Source organism: Leptopilina heterotoma, unplaced genomic scaffold, assembly GCF_015476425.1.
Source record: "Leptopilina heterotoma isolate Lh14 unplaced genomic scaffold, ASM1547642v1 Lhet_70, whole genome shotgun sequence".
Classification (NCBI taxonomy): Eukaryota; Metazoa; Arthropoda; class Insecta; order Hymenoptera; family Figitidae; genus Leptopilina; species Leptopilina heterotoma.
Genome location: NW_025111162.1, coordinates 808,336 through 833,320, shown reverse-complemented (window position 1 = coordinate 833,320; position 24,985 = coordinate 808,336).

The following is a 24,985-nucleotide window of genomic DNA, read 5'->3' as shown; positions in this document are numbered from 1 at the left end:
TATAGTATACTATATACTATAGTATACTATTCTATAACCGTTTCAAATGACGTTTTTTTATACACAGGTGTTACACAAAGCACAGTATACACCTCGTACGAAAGAAGCTTTTCTTTCCATAGTTTGACAGACTTTGCCAATAGTTCAAAATTTTGATAATAAGCTTTAAAATATAAAAGAACTTTTTTTCTTCTCCCCTTGCTTTGCCATCATTTGCATATTTAACCATGGCATGCGCTCATTAGCAATACTTAGCCATATTTTGTCAATCTTATTGCCATATTTCGCCATTCTTTACCCATAGTTTCCCATAGCGGGCTTTCTTATTGCTGTTTTAACCCTTGGGCGGGCAAGCTGAAAAAATTACGTAAGCGGACAAGCGGTGTCCATTGAACCCTGTAAAATTTAGACGCTTTTGTGAATTAAAAAACGTAGATCTTTGTGTGTTTGGTTTTCTTTTAAATATATTTTGAATTTTAATGCATTAAAGTATAAAAATAATTATTAAAATTTTAAATTTAACAAACAGCAAGCGGGATCCAATGAACCCCGTTGCCCGCCCAAGGGTGAATAAATTTAATTCAAGATATTAAACCGTCTACAATTTTAAAATTGGAAGCTTTTAACAACAAACTTTAAAGTTCTCAATTGTACGATTTAATTTTAAGAAATCAAATTTTAAAAACATTTCATAAAATATTTTTTCCGCAAGTTTTCCCTGCCTAAAAAAATATTCCATATCTCCAGATTTTTTAGAACCGTAGCTTTTTTTATTTAAAAAAGCATGTTTTTCTGCTTCTTTATAGTTAGACACAAAACAATAAAGAAAAATTCAAAACTGACTCTCGGTGTATATTTATGTAGATAAGTTTTTGGGATTTTGTATACCATATATATATATATACATTTTGAATATGTAAATTATTCTTCACCATAAATACAGAATTTTGAGGCCAAAGAGTCTGTGAATAGTTACAGCTGTAAAATTCACAGTTTGTTTCACACTTGAATAATTGCCAATGGTAATGACCATATCTCTCTGAAATTGCCTCTGGACATCTTGGAATGTTATATACGACCCCGCAGGGTAACAAACAAATGAGAGGAACCCTTTTTGAAAAATGCCAGTCTAAAAAGATAATTCTCAATATCTTGTTGATGTTCCATTCAAGTCATATTTCAAAGTAACAATAAACATATATATACGTATATGTTTTGTTGAATTTCATGTCAAAGCGGCAAACAGTGTCATACATGATAAATGCGCGCATAAAATATGTAATAACTTTGTTTGGGTCGCGTACACACAATGGACGACAAGGAAAGGCATTTAGTTTTGAAATTTAAATAAGAAAGTGACATTGCACACTTATTTATGTTGATATTTATACAGCTTCCTGAAATGCTGCTAGAATAAGAGGATTGTAAGAATTTGCAAAAGTTTCTGGTTTGTTGGAAATTGCGTTCATCTCTCTTTCTCTCTTTCTCGCGAAGAGTTTGAAAATCGTGTGGGCTTAACGAATAAAATTAAAAGCTTCCTTCTCGTCACAAGCCTGTTTTGTTACTATATACACATTTTGCAACGCTTGCATTCACTGCATGCGATTCAGTTGCAAATTAGCCTATGATGCATCATTCTGTACTGTCAGAATTCCACAATACATCATCGTTCGAGCGTGACTCGGTTGCACATAAACAAGTTTGGATTCGCTCGTGAACTAGATGCTGTTGATTGATTGATTACCCAGACAAGCTGGTATAACTTCGAAATCAATTTATTATACAAGCAACGATATTCCAATCTCGCGAGTTTGAAAAAATTCGCATATAAACCTACAACTCCGATTATGGGAATTTAAAATAATTTTTACAAATAAAAAAAAATATTTGTGCGCGCGATAAAAATAAAATTAAAATATGAAGAACAGAGCTATAAGGGAAAGAGGGGAAAGAACTAAAGACAAATGATAATTAAAAAAGTTCTCAGCTTTGAAAAGGAGTCAAGGCGGAATAATTTTCGCAGGTGAGGATGAGATGTAGATAAGAGAGTGAAGTTTAAAAAGTTTTCCGCGTCGCAATGCACTGATAGGTACATATATAGTGCGCACATTATTAAGAATGGCTTTCACAATTCCCACGACGATATAGTCGATAGTTTGCTTTACATAAAATAACCAAGATCAGCGGATTCAGGAGTCGCATAAGTACTCATCATCTTGCGTGGTGTGGACCAACCCTCCCTTACATCCTCGGATTCCTCCGAGCGCTCTTCCATTATCGACAGAGCCACCGCATTTATGCATGGCCGCGTACATAATAGGTCCCTTTTCACCGACGGTCTTATTAAAATTTCTGATCAGCTGGTGCTGAGCGGTATGCAAATTGCTTCAAAAGGGCTTCAACACAAGAGAAATGGGGTGCACTTGAATTCTCCATCTCCCTCTCACCCACTTTATTTTCACGTTGTCAGTCTAAAAAAAAACCCATGCAAAGAAATCTCCAATTGTTTGAAGAGTCGATCAGTAAATGAGAATTTCAAAGTTTCTTGTTAAAAGCTTCCAATTTTAAAATTGTATACCCTTTAATATCTTGAATTAAATTTATTAAAACATTAACAAAAACACCCACGTGGAAATGGAAGTATGGGTAAAAGATGGGAAACTATGAGCAAAGATTGATGAAATATGACAATTGGCAAAGTATTGCTAATGAGCGAATCCCATGGTTAAAGAATGGCGAAATTGTTTTTCCATTAAATAAAACAGTTTTTTCTTCTTTTCCTGTTACGCCATACTTTGTCCATAGTTTTTAATATTAAAAAATTGTTTATTTTCATTCCTATGTGTCGCCATACTTTGCTTATAGTTCGAAAATATAAAAAACTTGTTTATTTTTATTCCCAATTTTTTCTTCACCATACTTTGCCCAAAGTTCAAAATTTTGCTAATAAACTTTAAAAATATTTTTAAAAAATATTTTTTTTCTTCTCCGCATTGTTTTTCCATACTTTGGCCATGGTTCAAAAATAAAAAAAATTAAAAGATTTTGTATTTACTTAATGGAAAATTAATTTTTGTTGGCGCCATTCTTTACCCATAGTTTAAGTTTGCTATCTTTAACACGCATACTTCCATTTCCAAGCGGGAAATTAATCTAATTACCATTCTCAGAAAAAAAACACTTATTATAAATCGCACGTTATCAACGAGGTATATTAAAAAAACCTGATTATCATAAAAAGCAAATCCCTTTTCACCGTTCTTGATTCGTAGACAGGTCAATTATGTGAAAAAAATGATTGCAGTAGAGAGATTATAGAGATACTATTATTAAACAAACGTCTAATCACAATTGACAAATAGTACGCTCAGTGATTGTCTTATTTACATTGATTAAATCGCGTGGTAAAAGAAGAAGTCATAAAGAATGCTAATTAATGAATAATTATAAACCATCTCAGTTTATTCTGTATGAAATTCTATTTTTTCAAAGACATAATTATATTTGTGAACAGCAAATAGTCTTTTTATTACATATGAACATAATACACCTATACATGTGATATAGTCTAAAAAGACTCAAAGTGGAACGGAATGAATAAATTGCTTTCTCAAAGTTTCATTGCTGGCAGTTGTATGCGTTATTAGGGCAATATAGCCCGTCATTATACAATTTAAATCGCGACTGACTCCATTGCCGACAAACGTATCGTGGCACATCGCACTGTTATTATCTAGATAAATAACAATGCTTAGTTTACATTTCGCACCCATAAGGGCGTTATATATAATAGTTGCATTAAATTATCATAATGTACTAGCATTCATTATTAGGGGTACCATACACTATTCTGTCTAAAGTAATGTATGAATTGCTCCCAAGAAGTCTTGAGTATCATATAATACTATTTAGGAAATAATCTCCTGACGTGTTTTAAACGTAATTTATAATTGACGCAATTAATTATACAAAAAAATTACGTGTAAATTTTCTGCGGAATTGTATATCATCAAGCTGTATAGTTAACTTTCTTTTTTAAACTTTAATTATTTAACTTAAATTGTGAGAAATTTTCTCTATTATGGTGTTTGATTAACACATCAAAAGTGAGGTTCACTATTACCATTTAGTTCAGTGTAGAATGGATGATTTCCTTCAGTGTGCATGTAAGGAAATAAAACTGTTTTCAGCAGTTGAGTAAATGCTGTGCTGCTTTAATTAAAATCTACTTAATGTGTAAATACTTGAACGAATAAATAGTTGTTCTTAATTTACCAGAATTAGGTACTTAGGTTCGTTTCAAAATTTTCGTTCAAACGAAAAGGGGTGATAATTACTTTGAGTTTCTATTACAGTCTAGAAATGGTTGAATGTCCGAAATAAAAACGGTCGGAAGACTGATCTTATCTCATAAAGCTAATTAGGGTTGGAGAGTTCTAGTTTTATGTAAGCCTGAAGGTATAGATTTTGTGAGATGAATAAAATTTTAAAGGATATTAATTAATTCTTTATATAATCAATTTTTAGAAACGTATCTAATCTTAAAAGAAATAAAATTCTCCTTTTTTATAGAACTATCTGCTCTCTGATTTAACTATATCATAAAATTTGAATATTATTATTCATCGAGATCTATTATTATTGCCTTTGTATATACTATCTTGGAGCATGGCTAGATGACAGCTACGAAAAACAAGACTCCAACTCTATATTTAGGTATAGTATAGATATGTCTTTAAAAGATCTAAGAGGAAGTCGCAAAGATAGTTCAGATTCAAGACATCTAATAGTTAAGTCAGAGGACGTTGAAAGGTGGATTAAAAAACTTTCAGGATCTCATCAGGGAATCAAAGGCAAAGGCTGATGAGCTACAAGCATTTAGAAGCACCTCTTGTCTTTGCAGAAAGAAGCCGAGGAATCGAAGGAAGCGAGTGTATCTATCAACGCCAAGACGTGCTGTCAAAAGGTGGCAAAGATCTATAGAAACTCCGGCAATGTAGTAGACAAAGTCAAAGCCTTAAAAAGGAGAGAAAGAAAAGGAGGAATCGCCACCTGAACAGATGGAGCAAAAGGCGACAAGAAGATCAACACTAATTATCATAGTTGTCAAAGGAATGCTGTGTTAAGCAAACGTTGCTAGGAAGTTAATCAAAACATCAGCGACCAAAGGAGTTGAGAATTGAGACTTATAAGAGATGTAACCTACTCTGGAGTTTATTGAACAAATTCAACATTTGATTGTAATAACCATTTGGGGAACGTTCACAAATGATGTCACGTTTTTGGGGTAGGGGGGTTCTCTACTAAACGTGACACAATGTATTTTTCACATGTAAAATTGCATGAAATTCTGTGACATCATATATGAACGCTCCCTTGGAAGTTTTTTGTTTCCATTGGTAACCAAACTTTAGGACCTTAATAAAACGCTAAACCCAAAGATTCCTTAGAATGTTTTGAGAATGTCCAGAAGACACAGCTTAAAGGATATCTTTCGAACAAAAGTGCCTAAGTACCTTAACCGTGAAGGATAATTCCACCAACCAATATTTCGTAATGTAAGTAGCAGGAAGGAATTATTTCCTACACACCATCTTAACAATGATTATATATTTTTCCGAATCTGCAAAAGAAAACCAGATGCAGACAATCTACACTTATCTATATCTATAATCTCCATCATATCCTTTTTATCAAAAAAGAAAGAATGCAGTACTCTAATTGCAAGACAAATAACGATCAGTCAGATAAAAATGATCAAATCGATTATTAATTTCATTAAGTATAAAGGAGCCTGATGCCGTAAGACTGTGTTCTTAACACATCGGTAAATTTATAAGCTCTCAGTAATGTCCGTTGGGTGTGCGTATTATTTTGTAGATGCATAACATATACTTAAATCCCCCTCGACTTAGTAACGCCTCTTAGTGCCCTCGGTTCCGCAGTATGAGACAGGCGCAATAATACAGACAATACACGAGAACACGAGCATGTTGGAGTATTAACGTAATCGTCGACTCGACGGGCGTCCAACGGCTGCATTAATATCCATGTAAATTATACAACGGCCACAGAAACCTATAATGTTGGAACATTATTCCGTAATTTATTGATGGCATAATAATTACCCGCGACTATCATAATTACTGTAATGTATCATAATACTGTAAACAACGATGAAGCATTACCGGCCGAAGCAAGGTACATCTAATCACCAAGGAATGATTAAGGCGAAAGTTAAACTCCACACACAGAGGCCGGTAAAGGAACGTTTATAATGTGTATGTGCGTACAAAATATTATCGCCACGATGTTCTAACACCTTAACCTTCTCATCCTTCCCGCCGAACATTGCCCTACCTCATTACATTGGGCTTTCAAGGCGATTTCGCCAAATTGGAGAGTGAAATATGTACTTTATGGCCCTTCATATTTCATGCGGAAGATCTATCTTAACTTATATTATACGTAAAGAAGATTCGCTGTTTTCAAGTGAAAAGTAAAAATTACGCTCATTTGTATAAATCTGTGACTCCCGGTGATTTTATACCAGTATGTATACACTACCATTATATGCAAATCAAGAAAAATGTAAAAGCGTAAAATGCAAAGATAGGAAAAATTTTTGCTCTGTAGGATCAAATATCATTAATTTAAACAAATTGCAATTGTAATTTTCTACAAAATAAATTTTACTAGGGTAATGTCACATTGAGTGGACCACCTGAGTTTTTAAGTTATCTGACAGCGGAAACGTGAAATAAATAAAACGAATAGCAGCACCGCACCTAGAAACAGTTAATTAAGTGATAATTTTGACTCAAAAAAAAATTTTGGTGTCTGGCATAAAAAGTTGCATGTCACCATGAGTGGACCACTGTTTGTAACCATGACTAGACTGCCTGTTTTTTATATTTTTAATGTCAGTTTACCATTTTTATGGAAATAAATTGACAATAAATTGGTTTGAAACTGTTTTATGTTCTTTATTAATTTTTTTGTGATTTTGATGTGATATGTGCCAAAATTATTAAAAATGGTTTCACTTTTAAACATTGCGACACAAACATGGTCTGAAGCTGCATAAGCATAAATTTTGTTTCAATAAATCAGAAATATTAAATACATTAAAGAATTTAGAATAACTTTTACAATTTTTTAAGAGTGGTCCTTTTCAAGGTTACACTTTTTTCATTCCTTGAAAATGAGCTATTTTTTTAAAGTCAATTGTTTTTCTCAAATAAAAAAAAATCAATGCTATTATGATATAAACACTTATCTAGGGATCTAAACTAAAGCTTCTCTCTAAATTTGAATCAGCGAAAAGTCGCTGATTCAAATTTAGAGAGTTAGAATAGAAACCTCCGATTAATTTGCTGTCATATAGAATTTTTTAGAAAAAAAGCTTAGGCGGTCCACTCAAGGTGACATTACCCTACCTATTTCATCCATTAAGGATGAACGTGCACGACTTTCCCTGACAAAAATATAAACCTAAAATGAGATTTTTCATATGGGATATATTCATACTTCAGAAAAAAAAATTTTTTTTGTTACTGTCACACACACTAGACAAATTTTACATTTATAGTACCTACATCATTTAAAGATAATTTTGTCAAAATTTGAAAGCTATATGATGAGAAGGAACTGATTGGCACGCGATTTCCGAAGACGCCTTCAAAAAAACCATTTTGCGGTGTTCACTGTAAGTCGAAGCTGGATCATCCGTCAGTTTTGCTCGGATCTGCTTCAAATTTTCACACAATACTCTTGAAATATAGTAGATTAAAATAAAAAAATAAATGAAAAAATAAAAGCTAAAATACTATACCCTCCCCTTAACTCATTCTAAACGGTTAGCTTTAAACGCGAACTGGTTCCTAGGATTCTAAGGGCAATGGGGGACCATGTCCATGTCCATCTCCATAACAAGTTCTCACCTACACATAACATTATTTTAAATAATGTTATGTGTCTTGTCTTTGTGTACACATTTTGTGTATTTTGGAGTGGACATGGCGTAGGATTTTTATTTTTTATTACCATTTAAGCAACATTTTTATGTTTATTATTTATTTTTTCCGTTACAGAACACTTTTCTCAATCCGTTTTTCACAAACTTTTTTTTCCAATAACCAGTATTCCCAAAAACAATTATTCACAATTTTTTTTCCCAAGACCCTTTTTCCCAAAGTATTATAATTATAATATATAATATATGTGACCTGGTAAGTTAAAAGGGACCTTACGCCCAAAATCAAGTTTTTGAGAAAAACATTGTTAAAGTTATCAATTCGATATTCATTCTTCTGCACATTAAATTGGTTTGAAACTTATTATTCGGGATCCAATGAGGAGCCAAAAAAATTTAAGAAGCAAATAGATTCGTATAAAACATTTTGTAAGCTTTAGAGCTGTGCAAAATAAAAATAATAAAATAATAATAATAATAATAATATATAATAATAATATATAATATATAATATAATATAATATTATATATTATATATATATAATATAATTATATATATAATATATAATATATATAATATATAATATATAATAATATATAATAATAATATAAATAATAAAATCGAATTTTTTCGCCTAGTTCGAATTTCGAATATTCGACATTCAAACTAGCCCAGTTCGAATGTCGGTTTTTCGACATTCGAACTAGCCCAGTTCGGATGTCGAATATTCGACATTCGACATTTCGGCGCCCCAAAACCGAACAAAACTCGGTTCGGTTCGAATTTTGCACAGCTCTAGTAAGCTTATCTGATTTATTTGATACTTGCTCGTCGAGGGTTTCTGGAGTCACTGATTATGAATCTGGCACCAGATTTTCCAAATTCCAAATCTGACTTCAGATGTGTAATCAGCGACCTTAAAGACCTTCATGTACTAAGTTTCATAAAAAATCATCAACTTTTTAGTTTAAATGGCCGCCATATTGGATCTGCCATTTTGAATTTTGGAAATCTGATAACAGATTCGTAATTAGCGACTTCATAAACTCCCGAGTAACAAGTTTCAAACAAATCCAACCAATTTTTCAATTAAATACATTGCGCTTCCTTTTAAATAGAATATTATTTTTTTCCCAAATAATTTTGGGGAAAAAAAGGATTTTAATAGAATTAAGAAGAATGTCTTGGGAAAATTATTTTGGGAATTCTTTAGTTGGGAAAAATTGTATTGGGAAAAAAGGATGGGGAAAATTGTACTGTAATCATTTTTTTTATTCCACGCACTTAGGTATTCACTACAAGTAATTTTAACAATGCCAATTTTTAAAAATTATTGAAATATAATTTAGAAATAAAACTTCATATCATTGTATTGTATCTAATGCATTATTTTTTAACTATTGATCATTTTCCTCTGCCTGTATAATGTGTATAATTTTCTATATTTCCTTACGTCCAAGGGAATACTTTATATTACCAATTATATTCATATGCCAAACTACAGTATTATCTTTGCTATATACTGCAAATAATAATTATATACCACTAGTGTTTAGTCCGTTTTATTCTTTCATCTCGAGGAAATATATATCATTGTATCGTCATATCAAAAGTTTTGGGGGATTTATTCAGAACAAAAACTTAAAAAACTTTTATAAATAAACTATACGTGTAACAGTATTTCATTGCGTTTTGCATTTACCGCAATTCATGAGCATAATAGTCACCTGTCAAAAACGAATCGCTCTTATAATATATACTTTACTATCGACAAATCAATACTTATATTTGAAGTCTGTCATCAAATTATATATAATTAGAAAAATTATTTTTCTGAGAAGTTATTCAACGTATTTAAAGCCACTAATTATTGATTCTTGTACATATATTAAAACGAATAATCTTTAACTTCCTTTTACATTTTAATTTTTATTTCACTTTTTAGAAATAATTTGCGTAATTCAGTGGCAAATCGAGTAATATATAAAAACAAATATTTATTAATTTCGATAATATTAAAAAATATAGTACATATAACCAGGAGATTTTAATCCTCGTATTAATGAGAAAATTCGATATTTTATAATTCTCCTCGACCAAGTACAACGAAAATCAATTTAATATTTTAGTATATTTTTGTTTATCAATTTAATAATCGAACACGTACAAAAATATATGTTTTACTTTTACGCATTGTGTGGAAATTTGTCTTGGAAAACTAGAGTTTTTAAATTTTCTATACTGGTAAAGTCAAATTCAACTGTTCACGCAAATCTATCTAGAAATTTTTAATATTCTATCTAGTAATTGTAGACAAAACAATTTTTGACAGAAAAACAAACGTGTCGATTGGATGTTTTTGAAATAAGCTACATGCTTTCAAAGTAGGCTATTCCCAAAATCATAAAAAAAACCACGTATTTTTTTCAATTAAAAATCTATAACTTAAACAACATTTTTTTGGGTTATGGAATTTTGTATATGAACGACTAGATAATTAAGCTACGTATTATACTTTGTCTTAACTCTCTATGGTTTTCTTACCTGCGTTGTGAGCCTTTAAAGTCAGGGGCCTGTTTTTTTTGAGCCGATAGTGGTTGTACGGTTCAAATCGGTACCATTGAAATCGGTCGCGAAACTCCTGGTTGCACTTGCCTGCATAAGACGAATTCCAACACGTGTATCATTCGTGAATCAATTTGCATTAGAAAATTCGAAATAAAAAAGGGAAGGATCTTTGTTAGAGCAGAGAGTATTTTTTTTGAAATCAACCTGGACACATCGCTCAGTACAAGAGAGTAGTTTTTGGAAATTGTTGAAAGAGCAACGATGTTTTTAGAAATAGTATTAGAGAACGATGCTGAAAAATGGTCAAAATTTGCCCCCGAAGGGGATTGTAAAAGAAGTATATGTTTTTATAGATTTTGACCTGCTGAATCCGAAAATCACCCTTAGAAAGTTCTAAACCTTTGGGAAAGGGTTGAAAAACCACCCTTAACTCAGAGACACCGTTTTCAATAAACAACAGTAAAATATGATAAAATTATGTAAATAAGAAACGTTTACACTATAATTTAATAAATTAAGGTAACAGTAATAACAACCGCATAATTTAAATCACGATTACGACCCTTACAGTTTAAAAAACTACCCCATCATACATCAACACTTATGCCAAAACCCCAAAAAGTTATAAAACGTCAATATATTGATACATAACAAAGCAATAATTAATCCTTTAAAAATAAACAACGTTTACCACTACTGTAGAAATATCGGCCACCCCTAAATATGTTAAAAAATCACCCCTAAACAACCAAAAACGAAAAAAAACTTAAAATGTCATGGACTAAGATTCTAATGTTTTTGTTAAAGAGTTATCCCTACCAATAACAAATAACCCTTAATCATGATCAGAAACTACCCCTATATCATCCCTAAAAAATTACCTCTGAAGTTACAAATTAAAAACCAAATTATTTTGCTATTTATGACACTTTAAATAAATATTTGATATGGTGATAATCAATTTATTGCAATCAATAAAGAAAACACATAAAATATTCAAACCTTGAAGGTACAGTCTTTTGTGGTCCAATTAATAAAGATCAGAGTTTATCAGATAAAACCACTGAAGGTAAGAAACATTGTAGTCCAATCAATAAATATAAGGGTTATCAGGTCTAACCACTGAAGGTAAGATACATTGTTGTCCAATCAATGAAGATCAGAGTTATCAGGTCCAACCACTGAAGGTAAGAAACATTGTTGACCACTTAATCAAGATCAGTGTTATCAGGTCCAACCACTGAAGATAAGAAACATTGTTGTCCAATCAATGAAGATCAGGGTTATGGGATCCAACAACTGAAGGTAAGAAACATTGTTAACTAATTAATGAAGATCAGGGTTATCAGGTCCAACCACTGATTAATTGGACAACAATGTTTCTCACCTCCAGTGGTTGGCCCTGATAACACTGATCTTCATTGAGTGGTCAACAATGTTTCTTACCTTCAGTGGTTGGACCTGATAACTCTAATCTTCATTGATTGGTCAACAATGTTTGTTACCTTCAGTGGTTGGTCCTGTTAACACTGATCATCATTGAGTGGTCAACAATATTTCTTACCTTCAGTGGTTGGACCTGATAACCCTGATCTTCATTGATTGGTCAACAATGTATCTTACCTTTAGTGGTTTGATCTGATAACCCTGATCTTCACTGATTGGACAATGTTTCTCACCTCCAGTGGTTGGACCTGATAACATTGATCTTCATTGAGTGGTCCACAATGTTTCTTACCTTCAATGGTTGGATCCAATAGCCCTGATCTTTATTACTGTTACCTTAGTTTATTAAATTATAGTGTAAACATTTCTTATTCAATAATTTTATCATATTTTACTATTTTTTATTGAAAATTGTGTCTCTAAGTTAAGGGTGGTTTTTCAACCCTTTCCCCAAGGTTTAGAACTTTCTTAGGTTGATTTTCGGATTCAGCAGGTTAAAATCTATAAAAACATGTACTTCTTTTACAATCCCCTTAGGGGGCAAATTTTGACCATTTTTCAGCATCGTTCTTTGGAAAGAACATATAACAAACTTTTGAGTACAAATACTTAGGTATGAAAAGTAATAAATAAAGGTTCTAAGGTACGGTAGTCTTTGCCTGACTACAGACGCGAACGGTTACGGATACTTTCTATGAATGTACTCATGTTTTCTCATTTCACTGAACATATTACAATAAATATTATATTGTGTTTTATCCTTACAATTATTGATGATTTTAGCAGATATACGGTAGCACGTTTAATGGAACATAAGAACGAAACTGCTAAACTAATTAAGGAATTTGTTGAATTAATGAGGAATCAACATTCGAAGAAACCAAAAATAATCCGTTCAGATCAAGGAAAGGAATATGTAAATAATGATCTGAAGAATTATTTAAAGCAAGAAGAAATAACCATACAGTATACAGTCGCGTATTCACCGCAACAAAATGGAGTGTCAGAAAGGAAAAATAGGTCACTTATGGAAATGGCAAGATGCATGCTTATAGATGCGGAAATGGATAATAAATATTGGGGTGAGGCAATAGTTACAGCAAGTTATTTACAAAATTTATGGCCTACACGGAGAGAAAAATCAAGCGTTTGTAGTAAGACATGGTCTATACTTAAAAAGCACGGCGCTGTTTATACTCGATTTGTAGAAATCTATGCTAAAAGAGTAGGGACCTATACTCTTTTAGTAGAGACCTATACTCTTTTAGAAACAGAAGAATTTCATGATATTCAAGATAATTTCGACACCAACTCATCAGCAGAATATAGTGCAATCAATTAAACAGAACGCCGGTACCCTGTAAGAACAACGAAGGTATACCTTCCCTGAACCAAAACACAAAGCACGACTTGTAGAACAAGGTTTTTCACAAAATACGGAATCGATTACGATAAAGTATTTGCACCTGTTGCGAGGTCATGTAAGTTTAATTTGACAATGTTAACCATCGCAGGTAAAGAGAAAATAAAATACCACTACGATGTCAAAACAGCATTTATCAATGGGATATAAAGGAAACCATTCTAATGAGTTAACCCGAAGGCTTTGAAGAAAAAGGTAAAGAAAATTCTGTATGTAAATTATTTAATTCAATCTATGGATTAAAACAATTAGCAAAAATTTGAAACGACAAATTAAATGATGTTTTAAAGAAATTAAACTTTATTCAAGGAACAGCTGATTTTTGTTTATATATTAAAGAAAACAAAAATGATAAAATTTATTTAATTATTTATGTTGATGATTTATTAATTACTTATGAAAATGAAATAATCAATATAGGAAATGAACTAAAGAAACATTTTGAGTTAACAAATCTAGAGAAGATTAAAAATTATCTCGGTATTCAAATAAATCAAGATAATGACGGTATTTTTAAAATTAATTAAACTCAATACATAGAAAAAGTAATACAGTTAACAGGATTAGAAGATGCAAAACCTTCGAAAATTCCAATGGATGCAGGCTACATGAAGATGAGGAAGGAAAAAACACCAATGGAAGATATCAACAAATACAGAAAACTCATCGGAAAGCTGCTATACATAGCCATCAATACCAGATCAGATATCATGGCAAGTGTTGCAATATTAAGTCAACACAATTCAAAAGCAACTGGGATAGACTGGAACGAGGCTAAGCGAGTGGACAGGTATTTAAAAAGGACAAAAGATTAAAACCTCAAGCTAGGAGAAACCCAACAACAATGAAGAGTTACTGATTGGATATGCCGATGCTGACTGGGCGCAAGACAGAGAGGACAGAAAATCCAACAGTGGTTTCATCTTTAAATTTTGTGGAGGGTCAATTAGCTGGAAAAGCAAAAAAAATCAAGATTGCGTATCTCTATCGTCAACTGCAGCAGAATATATCTCCGTTGCAGAAGCTGTTCAAAAAGGTGTATGGATCAAACAACTTCTTGAAGATTTTGGTGTAAAACAACAAGTAACATTTAAAATATTCGAAGACAATCAAAGTTGTTTAAAATTGTTGGATAACATACGTTTTAGTAATCGGGCAAAACATATAGCTACTAAATTTCATTATGCTCGGCATTTTAAAGAAAAAGATTGTAGAGTTCGAGTATTGTCTAACAGAATTTATGACAGCTGATTTATTAACAAAACGTTGTGAAAATGTTTTTAGAAATAGTATTAGTAGTTTAGTCGATAGGGTGCAAATAATAACAAATAAAACACAATTATTAAAATTTAACAAATTAACAATTTATTTTCGGATTCTCGGAGCGAGGTTGTGCTCAGGACGAGAACGGGTCTAAGACTGTTTTCAAAAATGGCGATCGCAAAGGAAAGCGTCGCTTCTGAATAGAAAAAAATATAAAAAACACCAAAATTAGTGTATATTAGAAAGAGATAAAAAAAGTAAAGAGAGAGGGTAACGTTATACATTGCAAGTACTTCACCCGAACCGATTTTTATGATCGGGTCTCGGTAGGTACACGTTGACCGCGAAGCCTGAAAAGGTTTTAGAAGTGGAAGAGTGTAAGTTAAGGAAAACTCTAATTTGCATTTAGAAAATTTAGAAAACTACATTTCACAAAAAATAATATTTCCGAGCACAACCAAATATTAAATACAATTACAGAAATTAATTTGTAGTGTGATACATTTTGTGTATGTGTATGTGTGTATGTTTGTGTTTATTTCGTATTAAAATAAAATATTGAAATTAGTTATAAAATAATTTCATGATACTCACACAAATAAATACAAATATTCATATTTCATACTATAAATTTTTCTATTAAAACACAACACTTGTTAAAAATTATACAGTCTCTAAAAATGTCTATTAGAAAAGAGTTTTTACACTGTACCCAGTATTGGCAGTACTGTAGCTCAGTCGCCACAGTACCCCCTTACCAGTGATGAAATCACGAGAAACCAGCTTGAAGGCGATCTGGAAAACGTACTCGTCGACCTGATCGAGTAAGAAAATTTTGATCTGGAACTAGTTCTGGTTCTGGTATTGGAACTGGTACAATTTCTGGTTCTGGTACTGGAACTGGAACAATTTCTGGTACTGGAACCATCTCTGGTGGTGGAACTGGTACGAATCGGTACGAAGAAACACATAATTCGTTGTCATCAAATCCTTGAAAACAAATTGTGTTTTTTTTCGTGCCTGGAACCTTGTGCTGGACGGAATGTTGTCATTTGCTCACGTAGTCCTTGAACAAATGCTGTTTGCGTTTCCAGAGTCGATTTTCCAGAAGATGAAAGAAATTCTCCAGGAAGCCGAAGTGGCTGTCCGTACAGCATCTCTGCGGCTGTGGATTCAATATCCTCTTTCCACGCTGACCTAATTCCTAGCATGACTGATGGTAAAATCTCCGTCCATTGAGAGTGATTATGGCACTTGATGACGGCTTTGAGTTGCCGATGCAGCCTTTCCACCATTCCATTTGCTTGAGGGTGGTAGGCGGTTGTTCTCAGATGAGTTGAACCAGTCAGAGAGTTCAGTTCTCTAAACAGGTGCGATTCAAATTGTCTTCCCTGGTCCGTTGTTACTCTCAGCGGGGTCCCAAAGCGCGAGATCCAAATGGAGTAAAAGGCACGTGCAACCGTTGAAGCTTCTTGGTCCTGCATCGGCGCAACCTCGGGCCAGCGAGAAAATCGATCGATGCAGGTAAGACAGTACCGGTACCCTTCCGAACTCGGCATGATGATAATGTCCAAGTGTACATGTTCGAAACGTTTCGATGGCAGTTGGAAGGTTCCTGTTGCGGAAGTAACATGGCGCGTTACTTTGGCTCGTTGACACTCTAAACAGTGTTTCGCCCAGGTGCTGCAATCCTTTTTAACTGACGGCCAAACATAACGCTGTGTTATCATTTTGACCGTAGCTTTGGTACCAGGATGACTGAGGTTATGTACGGAATTAAAGATCCTTTTCCGAAGTGGTTCCGGAATGTATGGGCGAGCAGATGAAGTGCTTACGTCACACACTAACGACACGTCAGCTTCCGGAATTTTAATCAGTTTTAGTTGCAATAAAACTGATTTTTTATTCTCTAATGTTTTTAACTCGAAGTCATTCTTCTGTGCTGCCTCCAGTTGTTTCAAATCAAAAGCAGGTTCGATTTTTTTAATCTGTGAGAGGGCGTCAGCGACAACATTATCTTTTCCAGAAATGTGTCGGATGTCTGTTGAAAATTGTCCGATAAAGTCCAAATATCGAAACTGGCGTGGAGTGCACTGGGTGTCCTTTTTCTTGAATGCGAAAGTAATTGGCTTATGGTCAGTAAAAATCGAGAAAGTACTTCCTTCAAGCATATGTCGAAAATACTTTACAGCTGCATAGATGGCAAGCAGTTCTCGATCATAAGCAGCGTACTTGCGTTCAGTGGTGCTCAATTTTCTGGAGAATAAAGCCAGAGGTTGCCAAGCACCGTCCAAGTCCTGGTGCAGTGCTGCGCCGATCGTGAAGTCAGATGCATCACAGACAATTGCAAGCGGGCGGTTGACAGCAGGGTGGGCGAGAAGTGTAGCTTGCGCAAGGCTTTCCTTGGTTTCCTCAAACGCAATTTCCGCTTCTTTTTTTCACAAAACCGGAGCTTTGTCTTTCACATTGCCATGAAGAAGCTCATTTAATGGAGCTTAAACTGCTGCAGCCCTAGGTATGAATCTTCGGTAAAAGTTCGTCATGCCTAAGAACCGTCGAAGTTGTTTAACTGTCTGTGGTCGCGGATAGTTTCTTATCATTTCAACCTTATCCGGTGGAGGTTGAGTACGACTTTCACTAACCGTATACCCGAGAAACTTCACACTAGTTTGTCCGAACTCACACTTCGCGGGGTTAATCACCACACCATAGAGTTTTAAACGTTCAAATAAAATGTTCAGATGGTGAAGGTGTTCCTCTAGTGATGAAGATCTGATTAAGATGTCGTCGATGTACGTGTAGCAGAAGTCCAAATCACGCAAAACTTCATCCATGAACCTTTGGAAAGTTTAAGCTGCGTTCCGTAATCCAAAAGTCATGAAGGGAAACTCAAAAAGTCCGAAAGGTGTCGTGATTGCAGTTTTGCAAATGTCCTCTTCTGCGACAGGAATTTGGTGAAAAGCCTTCACCAAGTCGATAGTTGAAAAAATTTTCTTGCCAGCGAGGTCCTGTGAAAAGTCCTGTATGTGACGAACGGGATAGCGGTCAGGTTTGGTGCAAGCATTCAGTCCTCGGTAATCGCCACACGGTCTCTACTCGTCATGGTCCTTTGGCACGAGGTGGAGGGGGGATGACCAACCACTTTTCGATGGGCGCGCGATTCCGAGTTTCACCATTGCACTAAATTCCTTCTTCGCGGCCAGAAGTTTCTCAGGTGATAAGCGTCGTGGTTTGCTCACAACAGGGAGTCCTGCTATTGTTTTAATATGACGCACGGTTTTGTGCTTCATAGATGCAACACCCGCGGGACGCGTGATTTCGGGAAACTTAGTCAGAAGTTCATGGTATACACTCGAACCCGATACAATTTTCACATGAGGCACATCACTGTACACTATTTTTCCGTTAGAACAGAGGTTAGTTTTTCCGTCAATCAAACGTTAATTTTTGACTTCTACGAGCAGCTCGTAAAATGCTAAGAAATCAACTCCGATAATCGGTTTTGTAACATCAGCTACCACAAACCGCCACAAAAATTCGCGACGAAGTCCTGAATTAAGAGATATCGTAGTCGTACCATATGTTGCGATTATTGAACCGTTCGCCGCAGAAAGTTCATATGACGACTTTGCACGAGGCTCACGGATTGAAGTTCGCGGAAAAACACATACATCGGAGCCAGTATCCACGAAAAAATCAAAATGCGAATTTTTATCTTCTATAAAGAGTCGGCGTGAATTTACTGGTCCAGTACCGGCTGACGCCATTATAGACTGGCCAGTGCGTTTCCCGCAACAAATTTAAACGGTTTTGTGCACTTGGTGGGATTGTTCCCGAAACACGCGTGGTACCAACAAACTCCGTCACTCTCGTAAGGGCCACGAGATTGCGATCTACCGTTCGGTTTCTTGTCACTGCGCCCACGAATTTCCGACACTTCCGATTGCAACTTTGTCAGCTCTTGTTGCATAGAACTCATCATCTGGTTAAATTGATGAATTAAGTTTTTAGTTGCTGATGTGGTCTCAGCAACAACAGGACGATTTTTTTGTCAAATCGTGTATGTGATCAGTCATTTTTGCAACTTTGTTTAACTCCGTATCTTTATGTATTGCCAAGATTGGCTGCATACTGGCAGGAAGTCGGCCCGACCATAACGTGCGCATCATCGTATCTGGAATTGAAGAACCCGCGAGAGTTTGAAGATGACGTAAAAACTGTGATGGTTTACGGTCACCGAGTTCCTCTCTTTCTTAAAGTTTCCGAGTCTTTTCCTCTTGTGAGGAACACATTCTTTTAATAATTTATGTTTTTAATTTAGTATACGGAGTCTCTTCTGGTACATTTACCAGTAAGTCACGAACTTCACTAGACACTCGCGAATCTAGCATTTTCGACACATGTGAATATTTTTCACGTTCTGCAGTCACTCCCGATGTAGTGAATGCTTCTTCCGCTTGTGCGAACCACAATTCGGGATCGGAAACATTAAAATTTGGAAGTCTGAGTGAAGGTCTATTACCAGCAAGAGCGCTGCGTAATAAATTCACTAACTCATTTTGATTACCTTCAATCATTTTCAATAATTAAAATGTCACTTTTATATTAAAGAATATAGCACTAAACTTGCACAACACACGTGAAAGTTTAAAAAGTTACGTTACGGAACTTGTGAGACCCGAGTTAAAAAAAATTGCAGGTTTTAAGGTTATTAAAAGCACTCATTATGCAAGACTATAAAGAAAATAATCACTTCGGGGTTACCACTTTAGTCGATAGGGTGCAAATAATAACAAATAAAACACAATTATTAAAATTTAACAAATTAACAATTTATTTTCGGATTCTCGGAGCGAGGTTGTGCTCAGGACGAGAACGGGTCTAAGACTGTTTTCAAAAATGGCGATCGCAAAGGAAAGCGTCGCTTCTGAATAGAAAGAAATATGAAAAACACCAAAATTAGTGTATATTAGAAAGAGATAAAAAAAGTAAAGAGAGAGGGTAACGTTATACATTGCAAGTACTTCACCCGAACCGATTTTTATGATCGGGTCTCGGTAGGTACACGTTGACCGCGAAGCCTGAAAAGGTTTTAGAAGTGGAAGAGTGTAAGTTAAGGAAAACTCTAATTTGCATTTAGAAAATTTAGAAAACTACATTTCACAAAAAATAATATTTCAGAGCACAACCAAATATTAAATACAATTACAGAAATTAATTTGTAGTGTGATACATTTTGTGTATGTGTATGTGTGTATGTTTGTGTTTATTTCGTATTAAAATAAAATATTGAAATTAGTTATAAAATAATTTCATGATACTCACACAAATAAATAAAAATATTCATATTTCATACTATAAATTTTTCTATTAAGGCTATGTCCAAGTTGCGAAATGTAAACAAACCAAAAGATTACTAAACCAGCACTAAAATTGCAATTTTTCGACAGCCAATTCTCCCACAAAAAATAACATTTTTACACTTTCTTTACAAAAATGGAAAATTAGAGTATCAAAGTGTCTAAAAAAATTATTTAGGCTATGAGCAATGAAAAGCAATTAGTAAAATAACTAATTAAAATGACCTGTAAAACAGCATTTTTGACGCGTCGAGAAAAATAAACTGTTTGAGTATATCAACCGCACGGATGATGAAGAAGTTCCATGTCAGCGATTGGACCTTCAACATGTGGAAGGGTAAAGTTTTCCCTTTCCTCCTTGAAATTACAAGAGAAAGGGTAAAGCTTCTTCATCGTTCGTGCAGTTGATATAGTCAAACACTTTATTTTTTCGCGATCTGAGACTCTGTTGCTCTCTGCGCGTGCGCAGACCGTACCAAGGTCGCAATGACATCACCATGCAAAAAGGCACATTTTGTTTTTGACTGAAACTTAGTGGTTTTCTCATTTTTTCAGTTATTCAAAGTTTAGTAACCAAATTCGATACTTTAGTTCGCCATTTCCATTTAGAAAATGTGAATTTATATTGATTTACGCAAATGGGAACCGCGAAAAAATGCTTCACTATTCGGTCTATAATGAAGCATCTTTTTGCGGTTCCCATTTGCGTAAATAAATATAAATTCACATTTTCTTTATGGAAATGGTGAACTGAAGTATCGATCTTGGTTACTAAACTTTGAATAACTGAAAAAATGAGAAAACCACTGAGTTTTAGTCAAAAACAAAATGTGCCTTTTTGCATGGTGATATATCATTGCAACCTTGGTACGGTCTGCGCACGCGCAGCGAGCAACAGAGTTCACGTCGCGAAAAATGAAACTGTTTGACTATATCAACCGCACGGACGATGAAGAAGTTTTTACCCTTTCTCTTGTAATTTCAAGGAGGAAAGGGAAAAATTTACCCTCACACATGTTGAAGGTCCAATCGCTGACATGGAACTTCTTCATCATCCGTGTGGTTGATATACTTAAACAGTTTATTTTTCGCGACGCGTCAAAAATGCTCTTTTACAGGTCATTTTAATTAGTTATTTTACTAATTGCTTTTTATTGCTCATAGTCAATAACAATTTTATTGGAAACTTTGATACTCTAATTTCCCATGTTCGTTAAGAAAGTGTAAAAATGTAATTTTTTGTGGGAGAATTGGCTGTCGAAAAATTGCGATTTTAGTGCTGGTTTAGTAACCTTTTGGTTTGTTTACATATCACAACTTGGACATAGCCTTAAAACACAACACTTGTTAAAAATTACACAGTCTTTAAAAATGTCTTTTAGAAAAGAGTTTTTACACTGTACCCAGTACTGGCCAGTACTGTAGCTCAGTCGCCACAGTAGAAATTTGAAAAGAACTTATAACAAACTTTTGGGTACAAACACTTAGGTATGAAAAGTAATAAATAAAGGGTCTAAGGTACGTTAGTCTTTGCCTGACTACAGACGCGAACGGTTCCGGATACTGTCTATGAATGTACTCATGTTTTCTCATTTCACTAACCATATTACAATAAATATTATATTGTGTTTAATTGGCTGCCTGCATTATTTAACTTCCTGAATATACATTACCTGTGATACGGACAATTCAACTGAAATCAACCTGAATACATCGTCCAGAAGTTAACTAAAGTTCATCCCCAAGTATTATTATTTTTGAAACCATCTTCGGGACAACATCTAGTAAAATACATCGATTTTACCACAAGTAATAAGTGAAACTCAAGAAGAAATAATTTGGAAATAAGTCCAAATTTTAGTAAAAGTTTCAAGACCTAATATTGAGGCTCCTTTGTGTCAACTCCATATCAGCACTTAAGGTCGGAAATCGAGATAACCATCACCAGTTTCAACAATTGCACTAATTGACTTATCCTGTTCCCAAATAAGATTTAATTCTGAAACTATAATTTGAAACGAGAAACGTAGGTATATTTAAAAAGGTTTCAGTTTTGACGTATAACATTACTACAAAAAAAAATATTTAAAATATTAATTTTTTGTGTTGCTGACTGCCTCTAATCCCTTGACATGTAAATATACTTTAAAACCATTTTTAGACATTTTTTAAGAATCTTTCTAAAATAATGTTAAGTTATTATATGTTAATCTCAAAGTTTACAGAAACCTTGCAACGTATGCTTGATGGAAATGGCAAATTTTCCTTACAATTTTAATCCTTTAGGCTTATTGCAAGCTTGCACAGAAAGTTTCGTAAACTTCCTGCAAGCTTGCTTAAAAATTTCAAGATAAATTGGTTCTTTTAGTTAAAAAATATTATTTTTTATGAATGAAATAAAAATTAATTTTTTAAATCTAATCATTATTAATAATCTACTGTAATTATTTAATTAATTAATTTAAATAAAATAGTAATAAATTTTTTTTTTAAATACTTGCATAAAATTTTCTAAAGAAATAAAAAAGAATCTATTACTGTGAAATAATGGTTTTCATATACTATAGAATGGGAGGAAAGAAAGATTAAAATAAAGATTTACAGTGTAATTAAGTTGCTTGACATTTAGAAAAGGACGGAGATAAGTCGTTTCCGTTTGTCGTGATTAGGCACGCGTTGTTAGTTGCTGAAGCGTTTACTAGTCTGATATACTATGTCTATCATTCTGTCAGTTCAAAAAATAATCTAATATTATTCAGTAAAATCTAACAAAAATAATATTAACCCTCTCATCCCTGAGCCTTTCTTTCAGAATGAGGAGGAAATTAAAAAATTAATACTAAGTGGTAATTTGCCCCCTGAGGCTTTCATTTATCTAGACAAAAAAGGTTTCATCATGAACGACGATGGCACCCCTATAATTTATCATATACTAAGACACGCAAGAGACAGAAAAATAAAATATAACAAAATAGATTACAATAATAATTTAACAGAAACAAGATACTCAACAAGCATACCGCTTAGAGATAAAAAAGCAATGAACAAAAACATATTGGCACAGAAATATTGGTGGTTAAATATTAACTAAAATAAGAATTGAAGAAAAATAAATAATATTGTTCTCCGCATTGGCGCGTTTCGCTGGACCGTCTCAGTGAAGGGGGACTTTAAATAGGGAAAAATCTCATAAGCGCATTTATGTAATGTTATACGCACTATAATGTGATGACATGTCACACTTGTAATGGCCCAATCCCCTCCCATACAAGTCGAGTGACTATCGACTTACATTCATGGTAAACATATAATGAAAAATGTAATGCGACGTTTCACAGAATTACCCCTCAAATTTTTATTGTATAAAATCACCAACGATTTATTTGTGTTCAACAAGCAACATTGTAATTTTATATTATCTTTCATTCCCTCTTTCTTTCCCCACCTCATTCCTTAATCCTTTTCTCTTCTCTTTTTTTTTCTTTTTTTACCAAACTTTCTCACAAAAAGTCTATGTCAGTTTTTGTCTCGATTGCTATAGCAGTCCCCCCTTTTTTTCTGACGAAAAAGTTACCAAATTACACAATACCTGCGTTCTCCGCAACAATAATAGTCAAGGCCAGTGAGAATATATTAAACAAACAAACAAAACAAAAATCGACTGTCGACGAAATGACTTGGTCTGTTCGACGAATTAAAAACTCAAATATTTGTTATCGACGCTCTTTTTTTTCTTTATTTATGGCGTTATTAATTATGTATTTTATCTCTTTGTTATATAAATAAATGAAAAAAAAAAAAAAAAAAAAAAAAAGTAGAGCATGAGACTCTTAATCTCAGGGTCGTGGGTTCGAGCCCCACGTTGGGCGAATTTTTTTTAATTTTAGATACTTTTTTACAATAATAAACGTGGCAGAGAGATTATATTTAATAAATAAAATTGATTTTTTAAACATTTTAACTCTTTTAGTTAATTAGTTAATTAATAAACCTAAATGTTTGATAATAAAAATATTTTTTTTCATTTTTACGACACTACTAAATCTTTATTAATTAACATTAATTTTTTATACACATTTTTCAAACTCATATTTGCCAAGAATTTAAAAATTATAGTCTAATTGATTTACGCAAAAAGTATGCATTTTAAAATTTACAATAAAAAATTCAATCACAATAATAGGTAAATAAAGTGTTAAATGCATTTTTAAAATAAAAAAAACAAGTCATTAAAATAAAAATTTGCAATTTTAATTCCAATCATAAAATTTAATATACAACGTTGTAAAAACAACTTTGACATTAATTATTGATATTATTTATCATCAATATAATATTTGCAATACATGATTTATTAATTAACGTCGTAAATGTTCTTTGGAATAATAAAAATTTCTCATTCAATTAATTATATATTCTAGACAATCAAATTTTTTTAGAAGAAAACTATAATTTAGAATTGGATTTTGATGATGTGAAATATTACATGAATTTATAATAAATTTTAATGCAGATAATGATAAATTGTTACTTATTCAACAGTATTGAAATTTTTAGAAATATATCATTATAGATTGTTTAAAGCATTATTTTGTGGTCAGTATATAAGCAAAACTCAAAAATTATATCGAGAATAATTTGAAATTTTTCAAATTCCATTTTCAACCTCACAAATAAAGGGAATTACAAAATCAGTTTTTAACCTACACACAGATCATCACACTGCACTGGGATTATACACTAAAGGTTCGTGTGGGTTAGCGTTAATTGAATCTACCTCTGCGCATTGTTAAGTCAAACAGGATGCTATAAATTTATAATCGAGTTCAGTGGAATATAAAATGTAGATTATTACTCGTTAGCATTTGCATCAATGTGTAACCGGCATCAGCTGCTAATCTTTTTGAAAAAAGGCATATTTAAAATATGCATTCTTACATACATTGTAA